Below are 17,722 nucleotides of genomic sequence, written 5' to 3' on the forward strand. Positions count from 1 at the left end.
GTGGTCCTTTAGTCTCTTCAAAAACGCACAAATACAAATATTTTCTATCGGTAGTTGATAGTTGTACAAGATACGTAATTACAGCTCCTTTGGCTAATCACGATGCACAAAACATAGCAACAGCTTTAGTTGAGAAAGTCTTTTTAGTCCATGGCATCCCGGAAACGATCTATTTAGATCGTTCAACACCCAATTCAAGTTTACTCTTACGAGAGTTAGCTAATATTACAGGCGTACAACTAAAATATGTAGATACTTGTGCCCATTTCACGAATGGATTAGTTGAAAGTTCATTTAGTTACTTAAAGAAAGCTATGAGAGTTTTTGTATTAGAGAAAAAGGCTTCATGGTGTGACTATTTAGCTAGCGCAGCGTTCAGCCACAACGTTACAATCCATTCTGGATCCCTCCAGAGCCCGTATTTTACTTTGTTTGGCTACAACCCCAGGATCTTAGCTGACGCAGTCCTTCCTTCGAACCCCGACAATGTTTCCCAGACGAACGCACAGAGACTTGAACTCCTGACTTCCATACGTAAGACAGCACATGACAACCTGCATAAGCGTTACGAACAGCAGAAAAAGTACGCAGACAGCACTTCTAGGCAAATACAGTACTCACCAGGACAACATGTATGGATTCTAGATGCCACTCCAACTCCAGGCGTGTCAAAAGCCTTTGCGTCCTCTTATAAGTACAAAGGAACTATTCTTCGCAAAGTTAATGAGAATTCCTACGAAGTCACTTTCATCGACGGCAGGAGTAAACAAAAGACTGACACTATTACTATTTCTAGACTCAAAGCCCGCTACGACTAGTGCCATGATAACCCCACTAACATTCATTAACACGCCACTCCGTTGTCACTCGCTTTAGCCTCCTCGCTCCTCGTTGCGTACATTGCACATGCTAGCATCCCATGATCCAGCATTTTCTCACGCTCATCGACTCCCCTCCCCCCTCTTTCCACTTCCAGTGCTCGCACTGCATTTCTGCGTTAGAACGAACTCATTTTTATTTTTAATACAACATGGTTATTTTTATTTTTTAACAAGATCAGGATTATAGAATGCTATCTCAATCGTCGGAACATTTATAATACATCTCTTGCCTAATAATTTCTTTTTACTGATATTTTAATGTTATTTTATAATATGCGATTAAACGCATAGTAATAGTCAGAACATATCACTTAGCTGATTTGACTAATAAGTACTTAGTGTGTTTATGGTTCTCACTAGCAAATATTTTTTTTCCCCCATTTGCTGGTACATATACGCTCAAATGAAGAAAAAAAAAGTACACAGAAATAAAGAACGAATGAACTAAGATAGAACAAGATCAATGATTTAAAGAACAAATGAACTGCGTAGAACTTGCTTGAACTTTTGGCTTTTTGGCCATAGCAATTTTTATTTACGCTTAGGTGTAACGCGAACTGCTTCTTTGAAAGCTGCAATGCACTAAATATGTTAATAAAGCATATAATAAATATAGGCAAATGTTCCCACTCTCTCCTTTAATTTTATAGTTCAAATATTGATAGCATACAACATAGTATAGCTCATATCCCATGAAATTACAACCTACTCTATTTTTCAATGAACTATTACACAAATCTATTACTTACTCTTTTTTTTTTACTTCTTTTTCAATTTTTTTTATTAGCAGCGAATCGAAGGCGCTTAAACCTTTGTCCACAAGACACGTAAAATTCTTGCAATTGCTTTTATAAACGACATTTACACATATTACAGAAGGAAATGTCTCGTAATCACTTAGTTCGTTCTATTATCGCTGAATTCCCCTTTCTTTTCTCATTTCAGACAAGATGTCTCCAGCTCATTATGCTATTATCGCATCCATCGTAATAGCTCTTCTTGGCATACTTATTTTATTGGCATTATTAATTATATCTTGCTGTCGTTCCCCCAAATCACCGGTCACCACACCCCAACAACAATTAAAGAAACTTTCCATCAGTGCCCCGATTGCTTTACAATCACTTTCGCATGCCCCGGAGACACCAGTCATTCCCACACCACCCCCTCTTCCCCCGGCCCCTTTCACTACTGGTACGAAACAAATTAATACTCCAACTCAATGTACCACCATTCTTTCGAAAGGACGCCGACTTCCGGCACCTCAAGTCAAGCCACCGCCGCCCCCGGCCCCTATCCCGGCTAAGCCGACTATTCCACCTATTCCCCCCCCATTCCCCCCCGGCGAACTTCCCTCATGTAAACCTGTTAATCATAAACAGGCCCCCTTAAAAACTCTACGTCATATAAGCAACAACGCCCCTTCGCCGTCATTCAAATTACATATTACCTCCCATCCCCCCCAAAATAATTCACCAGTTTTATCTGAAAGTCCTTTTTCAATTGATTTTATAACCCGTCATCATTTATTGTAACCCTGCTCCACTACCTTTTGCTTTTTCCTAATTTTTCCCTTTTTGCGCTTGTTTCATTTTCTCATCGCCACGGATGCTACCGGACCCATGACGACCACTGGCTTGTACCATCGAGCGACAGACCTAGGCTCATCGCAGAGACCGACGACGATTTTGTGGAGTTCCAGCCCCAACAAGGACCCGTTCCCGCCTGGACCCCATGGCTGATTTTTCCATCTTCCAAGCCGCGATGCAGAACTGGAGCTTTTTACCCAGGACGTTTCTTGCCCCGAAGCGCCATCGCAAATTTGACTTCCAGAAGGCCCCTCCCACTGAGTGCATTCTGCTCTTGTTTCCTGACGTCATATGATGCATATGTTATTTTTCATCGGCTAAAAGTGTTCCGGTGCTCAGCTACTTCAACTACCGTAAGGCACACGCTATTAGTACGCACGCATGTCCATTACAGTGGCAAAGTTTGTGCCCATGGGTCCTGCCCATACTGGATTAGAGATACGTCTCTTTCTTTTGTGTTTTTTTTTTTATCGTCAGCTGCACAGAACGTCCAGCCTATGGCGGCATGCAGTTTACAGAGTTGCCATAGGTAACATACCTCAAGGCTCCGCCCAGCATCGTGTATGTTCCGCCGAGTGTACTTTGAACTCAGCAAACAGTAAATACAACCGCTTGCGGTTCCCGGCGTTTCTTCACACTGTGCTGACATGTGTTTTTTTTATTATTATTATTGTGCTGTCATCACTCAATCAAAACTAGTTCAGTGTCACACTTATGTAATTATTTTTATCCATGCCTCAAGACTTAGTTAATTGTGCTCGTACTTTTTGAGTTTATAAGAGGCTATGACCTACAATTTAATTTTTTTTATTATTCTACGTGTTTTATATTTCTTTTTCTCAACGGTGTTTGGTGCCACGATATGATATGACTATTCTGGTGATTTCAATTTTTTTTTTTACGTTGATGTGATTCTTCTACTGATTGGTTTACTGTATTGGTTTTCTACGAGTTTTGATATGTTAATAAATCATAATTTTTAAATATAACCTACTCCGGACGAGGTAGTCGACCATCACAGAGTGGCTCGATTATCTCAACAAGGGGAATGTAGAGATATGGAGACTATTAAACCGAGAAAACCTCGTCATGTTAATATTCACACTTGTTTATTTCCTGAACTTGTCCGACCAGCGAGTGATCCCAAGAATGCGCTAACTTGTAACTTCCGTTAAACCAGGAACTGGAAAGGCAAACGCGTGGATCTAAACAGGATCTACCGCGTTTGAAAGGTTTAACAACCTTTCGACGCCTAGAATGATAAAAGCAAGCTCCTACCCGGAGCTCGCTCTCTTTTGATTCTGACACTCATCGACGCTATATGGATAATTAGTCCGATACTTTACAACACATTACACTGCCGAACTACGACGAGTTACCGCTGCCTAGCATGCTACAAGGCGCAAGGGATTACTCGGTTTGGTGAGCTGAGGGTCGCTGGATAGAACCTTGGAACTGTCACGATTCGGTCTGCGAGAAGCATCAGGACAAGACATCACACACATCTACCAGGTATGAACAAGCGTGAATAACCTTACACCAACTTTCCATATCTCTACCCTCCTAACGGAGCAGGTTCAGCCATCAAATATTATTAAGCTCTACCTAAATGTTTAAATGAAACTTCCCTGTGACCTCTCAGAGCCCAGGTAAAACGGGCTTACAACAAAATATATATATATATATATATATATATATATATATAATATACATACACATATATATATAGTGTGCGTGCGTGCGTGCGCGATTTGTAATTAATTAATACACTTACAAGGGAGATCTAAGTCTCCCCCTCCGATTTCCATGAAACTTGGCAGGTGTTTAATGGCCCCACCCCTCAAATGTCAAGATGAGGAGAAATTGACGTGGGGATCTGACCCCGAAACCACGTAAATATGGCATAGGAAGAAACAGGGGGCATAGACCCTCTCTATACACCTGCCAAATTTCATGGAAATCGGAGGGGGACACAGGGCTCAGATGATCCCCACGTGAATTTGTCAACTTGACATTTGAGGCGGGTTTTGCTCCCTAAAACAGTTTTTCAGCCGAAACAAAAAAACACACATTTCTTCCTTTGGGTCCCTCTCTACACCTGCCAAGTTTCATGAAAATCGGAGGGGGACACAGGGGTGAGATCCTTCCTTCAATTTGTCCTCATCTTGACATTTGAGCGGATTTTGCCCCCTAAAACAGTTTTTAGCTGAAACAAAAAAACACGTAATTCTTCCTTTGGGCCCCTCTATACACCTGCCACGTTTCATGCGAATCGGAGGGGAACACAGGGGTCAGATCCCCAATTCAATTTGTCCTCATCTTGACATTTGAGAGGAGGTTGCCCCCTAGAACAAATTTTTTGCCGAAACATAGAAACACGTATTTCTTCATTTGGGCCCGTTTATACACACACCTGCCAAGTTTCATGGAAATCGGAGGGGGACACAGGTGTCAGATCCTCACTTCAATTTGTCCTCATCTTGACATTCGAGGGGGTTTTGTCCCCTAAAACAGTTTTGTAGCTGAAACAAAAAAACACGTATTTCTTCCATTGGGCTCCACTATACACCTGCCAAGTTTCATGGAAATCGGAGGGACACAGGGGTCAGATCCTCACTTAAATTTGTCCTCATCTAGACATTTGATGGGGTTTTGCCCCATAAAACCGTTTTTTAGCTGAAACAAAAAAACACGCATTTCTTCCATTGGGCCCCACTATACACCTGCCAAGTTTCATGGAAATCGGAGGGACACAGGGGTCCGATTCTTACTTCAATTTGTCCTTATCTTGACATTTGAGGGGTTTTGCCCCCTAAAACCGTTTTTTTAGCTGAAACAAAAAAACACGCATTTCTTCCATTGGGCCCCACTATACACCTGCCAAGTTTCATGGAAATCGGAGGGGGACACATAAGTCAAATGCCCACTTAAATTTGTCCTCATATTGACATTTGAGGGGGGTTGTCCCCTAAAATAGTTTTTTAGCCGAAACAAAAAAATAACACGCATTTCTTCATTTGGGCCCGTTTATACACACATCTGCCAAGTATCATGGAAATCGGAGGGGGACACAGGGGTCAGATCCTCACTTCAATTTGTCCTCATCTTGACATTTGAGGGGGTTTTGCCTCCTAAAACCGTATTTCAGCTGAAACAAAAAACACGTATTTCTTCCATTGGGCCCCACTATACACCTGCCAAGTTTCATGGAAATCGGAGGGAAACAGGGGTCAGATCCTCACTACAATTTGTCCTCATCTTGACATTTGAGGGGATATACTGAAACAAAAGAAAACACACGTAATTCTTCCTTTCGGCCCCACTATACTGCCAAATTTCATGGAAATCGGAGGGGGACACTTAGATAACCTCCGTGTTAGTCTTACACTTTGTAATTATTTAGCACTGCATATATTATAATGTTTTCTTTTAATTTGTAAAACTGTAACTGTAGAACAATTGTATAATTTTTGTATAACATTTCTATCTTGTTATATATTTATTTATTTATTACTAAACTAAACACAACAGGCGAATGCCCAATTACAGTGTTCTACATTTCTTATTTATCTTTACACTAGTATTTCAGATCTTTACCACCATATACAATATATATATACTGATATAATATATTACAAATTACATAAAATATGGAAATAAAATAAACAAGGATAAATCAAGGATAGAAGTTATTTACATTAAAAGAAATATATTAATTATGTGTGTAATAAATGACCTGTAAATAATTGACACACTAGAAAGTACGTACATATATGTAATTGAGTATAAACTACGAAAGAAATATATATTTACAAATATTGCGTTTATGTTTAAATTGTTGACATTGATCCTTCCATTCCTTGAATAACATTTTTGAATGTCCCAATAGGCATGTGAAATATGTCTAATTTTGGTTCCCTTTCGGAAAATCTGTTGTACAGTTCACACATTCTCCTGATAGGTGATTTATTTATGATGTTCGATCTTCTGTTACTACAGTAAAAGAGGCCTCCTTTGGATCGTGTCTTGGAGATAGGAACACGTATGTGTATTTGTTCTAGAAGATGTTGCACTTGAATATTATTGTTCATGATTTTGCATAAGAAACAGAGCTAATTGCATCTTCCTTCTTTTGCTGAGAGAAGGCACGTTGTGGTGTTTACAGAGGGAAGGGTATGATTCGTATCGGGGATATATGCCTGTTTCTTTATAAGTGGCGTACCTTTAGTGTTGTCCACGGGACGAGACGGGACAGGCTTTTAAAAATTCGAGACGAGACGAGATTGACCATGTGTCATAAGACAAACGAATATTTTCGAGACGAGACAGCATTTCCACGAGACTCCACGAGACGAGACAGGCCAAAGTCTCGTCTCGTGGGCAACACTACGTAGCTTACGAATTTAGACTGTAGCATTTCTATTTTATGCGTGTACTTTTTGTCCTGAGGAGCCCATATTTCTGCTGCATATTCTACTTTGCTTCGGATTAAAGCGTTAAATATTATTTTCATTATTTCTTTGTTCATAAACTCTTTACTCATTCTAATTGCGTACCCTAGGCTCCTGTGTGCCTCATTTACGACCCTTTCAACATGTGTTGCAAATGTAAGTTTTGAATCAAATGTAACTCCTAGATCTCTCATCTCGTTAACCCTTTTAATTGTTGTGTTATTTATTTTGTAATTGAATTCAATTTGCTTTCTGTTGCGCGAGTATGTCATCGTGCAGCATTTTTCTATGTTCAGATTAAGATTATTTATTTCGCACCATTTTGTTACTGTATTGATTTCACTTTGTAAGGATTTGCAGTCATCAATATTACAAATAGTCTTGCCGAATTTTAAGTCATCCGCGTATAAGAGTCTGAATGAGTCACACAGGTACTTTGGTAAGTCATTGATTAGAATTAAAAATAACAGAGGTCCGAGATTCGAACCCTGGGGGACTCCTGAGAAAACTCTCGGATCCGGATCCGAAAGTTCTGGATCCGGTTCCGAAAGTTCTGGATCCGGATCCGGATATGAAAATTCCGGATCCGAAAAATTTTAGGATCCGGAACCAACCGGATCCGGATTTCGGATCCGCCAGGATCCGGATGTGGCCATCCCTAGTTTAAATATGGGGTAATCTTCTATACCCTAACTATTCTATGCATAGACTACTACAAGATGTTACAGCTGCGGGTTAAAAATGGTTGACAGTATGGCGGCACTGGAAGGTCGTTTCCTCGCGACCACCGACGGCAGCACCGTCGGGGAAAGAACAGAAGACAAACGCTATGCGCAAGAACTCGCAGATTGCTCGAAACGACAAAACACTATCGTGTGCCGTACCCATAGACATACTACTACAAGATGTTACAGCTGCGGGTTAAAAATGGTTGACAGTATGGCGGCACTGGAAGGTCGTTTCCTCGCGACCACCGACGGCAGCACCGTCGGGGAAAAAACAGAAGACGAACGCTATGCGCAAGGACTAGCGGATTGCTCGAAACGACAAAACACTATCATGTTCCGTACCATTCGCGTTCCGATACTTTCTAACCGCGTTCAGCCGATTTGCGCGTATAATAAATTATACGCGCAAAATGACTAAACGTAGTTAGAAGTGGCGGAAATTAATTATATGCAATGCTTTCGTTTAAGTACAAACTTTTCGCATTAAAATTGATTTCTATCACAAAAATAAAAGTATACGAAAATTATATGGAAAACGTACTATTACCAAAACTTCCTGAAATTGCACTCTTACTTTAAGCGGAAATATATAATTTCCTCTAAAGGCATTTTTAAAAACATTCTTCATCATACGAAAATGACAGTCTTAAAATAGGTGACTTCTTTTTCTTGGGTGGAGAAATGGAATGAAATAAGTATACAATAATTCAGAACGATTTATGTCATGCTAATCCATAAAAAAAAAAAAATCCTGACTGATCCTTCCGCTATACAGGATTGTATTGCAAGATAATACACCGATCAATAAAACATTTTGTTTACCACATATTAAAACGAAAAAATTGACTGCCTACAGCAACTACGCTCCATTCGATAATAAAAATTTCAATACTGTCAGGGATCAGTTCACATACCTTATGGCCATGGACGTCCGAAAGGGGGGAGGGGCACGCCCTTCCCCCTGGATAATGAATGTCTGACAAATGATATATATTTCACACATAATTTCATTTCAGTCAGTAATTTATGTTAATTATTATAAGGGCATTGAAGAACATGATAATTTCAGACTGAAGCAGTGTTTTTTGAAGGGACATCACTATTATGGGGGAAAATATGACTCCTTTGCCCCCTGGAAAAAAAAATTGCCTTACTTGCCCCTCCCTGGAAAAAATCCTGTGGATGCCCATGCTTATGGCACTGATTAGAAATAGGTTAGTCTGCACAGAAACAATATAATAATTACCAAGAGAATGCTCGGAATTTTTCTCAAAAATCAAATAAATAAAAAGTACTAGGTTGAATGCTACGAAAAGGTTCAGCCTTTTAACACAAATTTACTGTCATGACACTGACCATTAAGTTGAAGTGAAATTTCATACCTTATTGTAGCAAGTGCAGCAGCACCTACTATACATATGTGATTTTTACACTGAAAGAAAAGTATGAAAATATACTTTGGAAAATTAATAGTTGTTCCTTGAAGACTTCTTTCAGCATTTAAAACAATTGAAAAAATGAAAACCCCTAATATTGAAAATTAATATTTCTACTTTAAAAAAACAGAAAGTATTAACAAAAATAATATCTACACACGCACATATATATATATAAAATGATATCTACAATATCTCTTACATAAAACAGCTTATTTAAAAACCAAATACTCATCATTTACTAAATAGCTGAACATGAATGAAGAAATGTTGATTTATTTCCCTCCACGATGAACTTTGTGCCAGCTGATACGAGACTTAAACAGAGAAGTGCCATATTTATTACACTTCCCACGTCCAAGTCCCATACCGGACTTTGCATTTGTATCTCTTCTATCTTGATGTGTGCATAAAACACGCACACAGGTGGATAATTCCTAGAAATTAAATAAATGCTCTACAGTGCCGTACAGTAGGATTCATTTTCTTGCATTTTCATCTTCAAATACTATGTACTGGGAATTGCCCAATGGGTAACATTGTTTTCCTGGTGACACTAACATTTCAGTAGCCAACATGCTAGAATGCTCGCCACATAAATGAGAGTACACTTTGAAAAAATAAAGTTGACCGACGCTATGGCAAACAAACAAAAATAATGTACTTAATGTACTCACTTTAAGAAATGCATGACTTCATTATCAACTTTGGCTGCTTTTTCCTAAGGACATACGAGCACCATTACAAAAATGAAAAATTCATATTGGACCTTGCTACTCCATACCTCCTTTCTGTAGTTAGTACGCATAGTTTTATAACATGAACAACTAGTATTTAATGAAATACAGCATAAACAGTGTGCAGCAGAGACTACTTACTTTCATACATCTCACTGGACTTGATTAATCTGTTATATCAGTAACTACTGTACTGCGTGTATCATGATACATGCATGTTACTGAACACAAAAATGTTCAATATAGATAAATTGTGGAAATGATCACACTCTGAAGTGTTGTTGTTATCCCACAGAAAGGTTTCTCCGAACTGCAAAGTTATTCCCACAGTTGTTTGCAGTACTAAAAGCACTTTTTCATTCTCTTGTATAGCTTCTAAAATATAACAAAAATCACACAATGGGAACCATGATTTTCAGTAATTATTCTCAAAATAAAAAAAAAATGTGCAACTACATTCATGAGGTGTTGAGACTAGCAGATCAAGTTATTTTCACCATTTTTTTTTTATTATGGTAACAGTTTCATACATCGGAGACACATTTCTTCATTTTTACAGAAGAAACTACTTATGGAAATGAGTTTCTCTAAGGTTTCCAACGTTAGTAGAGGTATTTTCTTTCATCGTGGTATCTATTTGACCGGGAAATCATGTCAGTGTTTCCAACCCACCCTTTTTTTAACTATACTTGCCTAACCTAACCAAACCTAACCTTATCGGAATGATTCGTGGGTCTGTCCGTCAGCTACCAGTGCATAATGTACAATTTGCACACGTGACGAACACAATAGTAGGTATCTTTCGGTGAAGGTTGGAAAACACTGATATTCGAAAACAAAAGAAGCGATATCATTCACAAAGTAAGCGATATAGCACCGTTACGTGCGTTCAGTAGCACTTAGATAAATTAGTAGAAAAAGTGTTTGTTTTCGTGTAAAAAGCATATTGGCACCTTGAACTATGTTCCACAATACACAATTGGTAAGTACGAACCATGCAAAACACAAAATATCTGATTTTAATGTGTCTCGGATCTATGAAACTGGTACCTTTATTATTAAGTACAGATGCTAATATATTTCACACATTGTCAATTTTTGCAAGTTAAATCACTCAACTAACCACAGAGCTTAACACAAATTAAAAATGATGATTATTAATTATTATTACCACTTTTTAGAGAGAGCAGTGATATCACATGGTATAGATGATTATTTTTTGAGACATAGAACCTAACAAGCAATGCAAAACAAAATCTTACAAGAGAACGTGACTGTTTTATAAAATAATTCCCACATTGTGAGGAATCATGAGTTTAGGTGAAAATTGCACAAAAACGAGGTTGACCACTTGGTGAAAATAGTAACTGAAAATATGTTGCTTTCAATACAAAGCTGCATTTACCTCAAATGATCCTTAAGCATTAGCTACATACAAATAGAAAAGGCTGCGACTATTTTCAAATAATTACCAGAATCATAACATAAGTAGGATAGGATCATTAGGTTTAATTATCTGATTATTTCCGCGCGTGTGTATAATTATAAAAGTAAGAGAACCAAACCTGGTCCACCTAAACCATTCAAGCAAGAAAATACGAGAGGAATTAAAAAATAAGTTATTGTAGAAGCATAACATCACAGAATAAGTTATACACGTGGAACTTGGCCCTTACAGAACAGTATATAATATTATTACCATTTCATTAAAATTCCTGAGTTTTTATTTTAAACAACAAATGATACACAATTACAATCAGAAAGTTCGATTTCGATACTGAATGCAAGCCTGTACCACAGAGATGAAATGAACGGAATTTGGTTCGCGTTTGGCGATACTTCTTTATCACTTTTTGAAAAAAGCTTTGATACGTATTACGCAGTGATTTCATACAATGTTAAATTACGATTTCATTAACTACATTAGGCAACACTTATCGCATCCCCAAAATAATATTCTAATGACAAGAATCAGACGACATAATTTCAAAATGTAAACAGAACAGACTGGTCGGCCGGATGAAGCTACTTATCCAAATTAGAAACTAAATATTGTGTAAATGAAAGAGTTGTAGAATACGTACATTCCTGGTACTATTTCTAACTATTACACGTATTCTACTCTCATTCTCGCAATAAAATTTAGTAGAAGAGAAGGTTCGTGAATATGGACACGAATTTGACTTCAGCCGGTTCGCGAGGAACAGTAGAAACACAGAATACTAACTACGGTCAACCAATCTCCCATAAGACTGAAACAGCCCTGGTTTAGGTGGACCAGGTTTGGTTCTCTTATGCCCGGTTCGCTCAATGCGCGTTAAATTTTAAAGAAGCGTTAAATCAAGTTAACGCTACATTAGCACATCGAGGCATTTCTCCAACCTTCGTTAAGGCTAACAGACCTCTAATGTCGTCGTTAAATCTAAAGGCACTCTTTTGCTTCATTAACGTGCTTAACAGCGCGATGTGTTGGGTCGGAAATAAGATGGCGAAATTGCGTATGACAGCTGTTGTGTTGAAAGGTTATCCCAAACCGATTTGAACACATTATTTCATACCATCGCAAAACGTACACTAGTTCGATTTCTTTCTACAGCAAAAATAATTTTCCCCATTTCGTATTTCATATTATAAATTCGTACTGCAAATCAGAAATCACATGTAAGTTAAATGAGAAATATTGTATCAATGTACTTTTTAAAGTTTTGTCAATAATGGCATCATGATCATCACACATTATTCAAATTTTATTAATTTTGCCTGTCGAGCCAAAAATATATGCTTATAGTTAATTATACGAAATTGATGTTTTTAAAATGAATATTGGGCTTCGACCTTGAATGCACTGTAACCATAAACACAAAATATCGCATGACTTTTTAAAATAATGTAACCTCCTTTTACATATTTCAATTTGTATAAGATAAAGTTATTCACCAAAATATTCGGTGTCGTCGTCCACGCCGTTTTCCAGTGGATCATATAGAAACTGGAGAAAGTCGTGGTTTCTTGTGTTTATGCTTATGTCTGATTATAACTACCATTCCAATTTTTTGTTGTTTTTTCAACTGAAAAATGACAGAAAACGTAAGAGATAAAATTAAAATGAAGCAACTGTCCTACAAATAGGCAATACCCGTCCTGTACTCTCATTTAATGTAAAATAAATCTGTGACATTACACAATGTAGCCTGCAATCTTTCAAAGTAGTAGGGAATTGTTCTTTCGAACTTTTCAAATTATATTCCACCTACTCCAATTAACATAATGGAAAAAAAATAATTTTGCAGTGACGAAAATGCTCGACACAAATGTTCATCATTCTATATTCTGAATCACAAGCGGCTAGGGACAGCTGTAGCAAACTGGAGATGCTAAAAGCACCAAACCTGACCTGCCTAACCTAACCACGTACAGAAATAAAGAAAACCTGCCTAACCTATTTACTTATTTAGCTCGTAGCTGTACGTAAGTACTGTAGAATAAAACATGTTGTTTAATATAACGTGAGTCTTAATATAATCACAAAATCAAAACAATTATTATGCAGTATATTGAAAATGGGCTGACATATAACGGTGCAAATGGAAATTAAATCGTATTCATACCAAACTGAAAGAGCACTTAAAAATTGAAAAAAATAATCAACCGTTACATGTACAAGGTACATTTACGAACGACTACCATCTCATCACGTAATATAGCTTACATATGTTGTTTAAAAAAAAAAAAAAAAAAAAAGCTTGAGGTCCTAAGCAGTTTCAGGTATATAGTTTCGTGCATGGACATTGTGCAGTGACATAAAAGACACTACCATCCATTCGGAAATTATATTCCTTGTACATACGTACAAGTGGTAGTGATATTGTCTGAGATGTCTGAGTGCACTTGTTATATTTTTTACCAGTTATGATAAATTAAATGTAAAATATCATATTAATCAACCGTTCCATGTACAAGGTACATTTTCTGAATGACTACAATTTCATCACATAATGAAAAGCCAAACATATTGTAAAGAACCGTACTACACATGTATGTTAAGCTTCAGGTCCTAAGCAGTTTACAGGTGTTGTCGTTTCGTGCATGGAAATTGTAAGTGTATACATGTTTGTTTCAAAAACACACTACCATCCATTCGAAAATTTTTCCTTTTATTTACGTACAAGTGGTAATGGTACTGTCTAACAGTGCACTTGTTTTTTTTGTTTTTTTTAACCAGTTATGATAAATCAAATTTAAAATATCATATCAATCAACCGTTCCATGTACAAGGTACATTTTCTGAATGACTACAATTTCATCACATAATGAATAACCAAATATAATGTAAAGTACCGTACTACACATGTATGTTTTATTAAGAAAAAAGCTTAATCCTAAGCTGTTTCTGGTAATGTAGTTTCGTGCATGGACATTGTAAAAGTATGCATATTTGTTTGTAAAACACACTACCACGCATTCGGAAAATATTTTTGCACGGTACGTTCGTACAAGTGGTGAGGATACTGTCTAACAGTGTACTTTTCCTATTTACCATTTATGATAAATCAAATATAAAATATCGTATTGTATTATATATATATGTATATATATATATATATATATATATATATATATATATATATTCTTTGAAAAATATTTGTACGAAACAAAAACACAACCATTCAGAAACGTCCCTTGTACATATGCACGAACGGTAATCATACTGGTAAACATTTTACGTGCCTTCTTTTCTTGTCAGTTATTATTTGGAAACAGTAGATTTCTTGTTTGCAATGCCACATTCACATCAATTCCAATAGAAGTGACTTGCAATATTTACATATTATTTAATTGCCATGGACAGTAAGTTAAGTTATGCATGGTGTACATTTCGTGAAATGTTCTCTTTTGTTGAGGAAAATTATTATAGCAAACACACGTTCATTTCCACCTTTAGGCCTCTTTTGCAATGCCATTTTAATATAATTAAATTTATCAAACTTCAAACAGATTACCCTAACCTAGAACAGTAGTTTTTATTTATATATTTATGATCTTGTATTTGCAGTCGGTAGGCACTCATTTAAATCTAACTTACGAAATGACAATGCAACTGTTAATCCTAATACATAACATTTTCGGTGGGCGGAGGTAAATACCTAAGTAACATTCATTTCTTAAACATATATTTATGTGTTACACATTACTTTATTTATTCTTGTTCCTGGGATTTCATTCCAAAAAAAATACAACTCCGCTTACGCACAGTCTACTGTCCACGGTGCAACCAATGAAAACGTTGCATTTCTCGTGTCAAAGTATGAGAATAACAAGGAATCAAAGCAAAACGTCTCTAACATGTCGTTAGTTAACGGGCCTATAAAATCGCTTGAGCGAACATTAAAAGTTTAACAGGCTGCTAAGATTTTAGTGATGCGTTAACTATCAACTAGTTAAGAACGTTTTAAAGATGGTTGAGCGAACCGGGCATTACTTTTATAATTATACACACGCGCGGAAATAATCAGATAATTAAACCTAATGATCCTATCCTACTTATGTTATGATTCTGGTAATTATTTGAAAATAGTCGCAGCCTTTTCTATTTGTATGTAGCTAATGCTTAAGGATCATTTGAGGTAAATGCAGCTTTGTATTGAAAGCAACATATTTTCAGTTACTATTTTCACCAAGTGGTCAACCTCGTTTTTGTGCAATTTTCACCTAAACTCATGATTCCTCACAATGTGGGAATTATTTTATAAAACAGTCACGTTCTCTTGTAAGATTTTGTTTTGCATTGCTTGTTAGGTTCTATGTCTCAAAAAATAATCATCTATACCATGTGATATCACTGCTCTCTCTAAAAAGTGGTAATAATAATTAATAATCATCATTTTTAATTTGTGTTAAGCTCTGTGGTTAGTTGAGTGATTTAACTTGCAAAAATTGACAATGTGTGAAATATATTAGCATCTGTACTTAATAATAAAGGTACCAGTTTCATAGATCCGAGACACATTAAAATCAGATATTTTGTGTTTTGCATGGTTCGTACTTACCAATTGTGTATTGTGGAACATAGTTCAAGGTGCCAATATGCTTTTTACACGAAAACAAACACTTTTTCTACTAATTTATCTAAGTGCTACTGAACGCACGTAACGGTGCTATATCGCTTACTTTGTGAATGATATCGCTTCTTTTGTTTTCGAATATCAGTGTTTTCCAACCTTCACCGAAAGATACCTACTATTGTGTTCGTCACGTGTGCAAATTGTACATTATGCACTGGTAGCTGACGGACAGACCCACGAATCATTCCGATAAGGTTAGGTTTGGTTAGGTTAGGCAAGTATAGTTAAAAAAAGGGTGGGTTGGAAACACTGACATGATTTCCCGGTCAAATAGATACCACGATGAAAGAAAATACCTCTACTAACGTTGGAAACCTTAGAGAAACTCATTTCCATAAGTAGTTTCTTCTGTAAAAATGAAGAAATGTGTCTCCGATGTATGAAACTGTTACCATAATAAAAAAAAAATGGTGAAAATAACTTGATCTGCTAGTCTCAACACCTCATGAATGTAGTTGCACATTTTTTTTTTATTTTGAGAATAATTACTGAAAATCATGGTTCCCATTGTGTGATTTTTGTTATATTTTAGAAGCTATACAAGAGAATGAAAAAGTGCTTTTAGTACTGCAAACAACTGTGGGAATAACTTTGCAGTTCGGAGAAACCTTTCTGTGGGATAACAACAACACTTCAGAGTGTGATCATTTCCACAATTTATCTATATTGAACATTTTTGTGTTCAGTAACATGCATGTATCATGATACACGCAGTACAGTAGTTACTGATATAACAGATTAATCAAGTCCAGTGAGATGTATGAAAGTAAGTAGTCTCTGCTGCACACTGTTTATGCTGTATTTCATTAAATACTAGTTGTTCATGTTATAAAACTATGCGTACTAACTACAGAAAGGAGGTATGGAGTAGCAAGGTCCAATATGAATTTTTCATTTTTGTAATGGTGCTCGTATGTCCTTAGGAAAAAGCAGCCAAAGTTGATAATGAAGTCATGCATTTCTTAAAGTGAGTACATTAAGTACATTATTTTTGTTTGTTTGCCATAGCGTCGGTCAACTTTATTTTTTCAAAGTGTACTCTCATTTATGTGGCGAGCATTCTAGCATGTTGGCTACTGAAATGTTAGTGTCACCAGGAAAACAATGTTACCCATTGGGCAATTCCCAGTACATAGTATTTGAAGATGAAAATGCAAGAAAATGAATCCTACTGTACGGCACTGTAGAGCATTTATTTAATTTCTAGGAATTATCCACCTGTGTGCGTGTTTTATGCACACATCAAGATAGAAGAGATACAAATGCAAAGTCCGGTATGGGACTTGGACGTGGGAAGTGTAATAAATATGGCACTTCTCTGTTTAAGTCTCGTATCAGCTGGCACAAAGTTCATCGTGGAGGGAAATAAATCAACATTTCTTCATTCATGTTCAGCTATTTAGTAAATGATGAGTATTTGGTTTTTAAATAAGCTGTTTTATGTAAGAGATATTGTAGATATCATTTTATATATATATATGTGCGTGTGTAGATATTATTTTTGTTAATACTTTCTGTTTTTTTAAAGTAGAAATATTAATTTTCAATATTAGGGGTTTTCATTTTTTCAATTGTTTTAAATGCTGAAAGAAGTCTTCAAGGAACAACTATTAATTTTCCAAAGTATATTTTCATACTTTTCTTTCAGTGTAAAAATCACATATGTATAGTAGGTGCTGCTGCACTTGCTACAATAAGGTATGAAATTTCACTTCAACTTAATGGTCAGTGTCATGACAGTAAATTTGTGTTAAAAGGCTGAACCTTTTCGTAGCATT

This window comes from Lepisma saccharinum, chromosome 28 (assembly GCF_977018435.1).
Source record: "Lepisma saccharinum chromosome 28, izLepSacc3.1, whole genome shotgun sequence".
NCBI lineage: Eukaryota > Metazoa > Arthropoda > Insecta > Zygentoma > Lepismatidae > Lepisma > Lepisma saccharinum.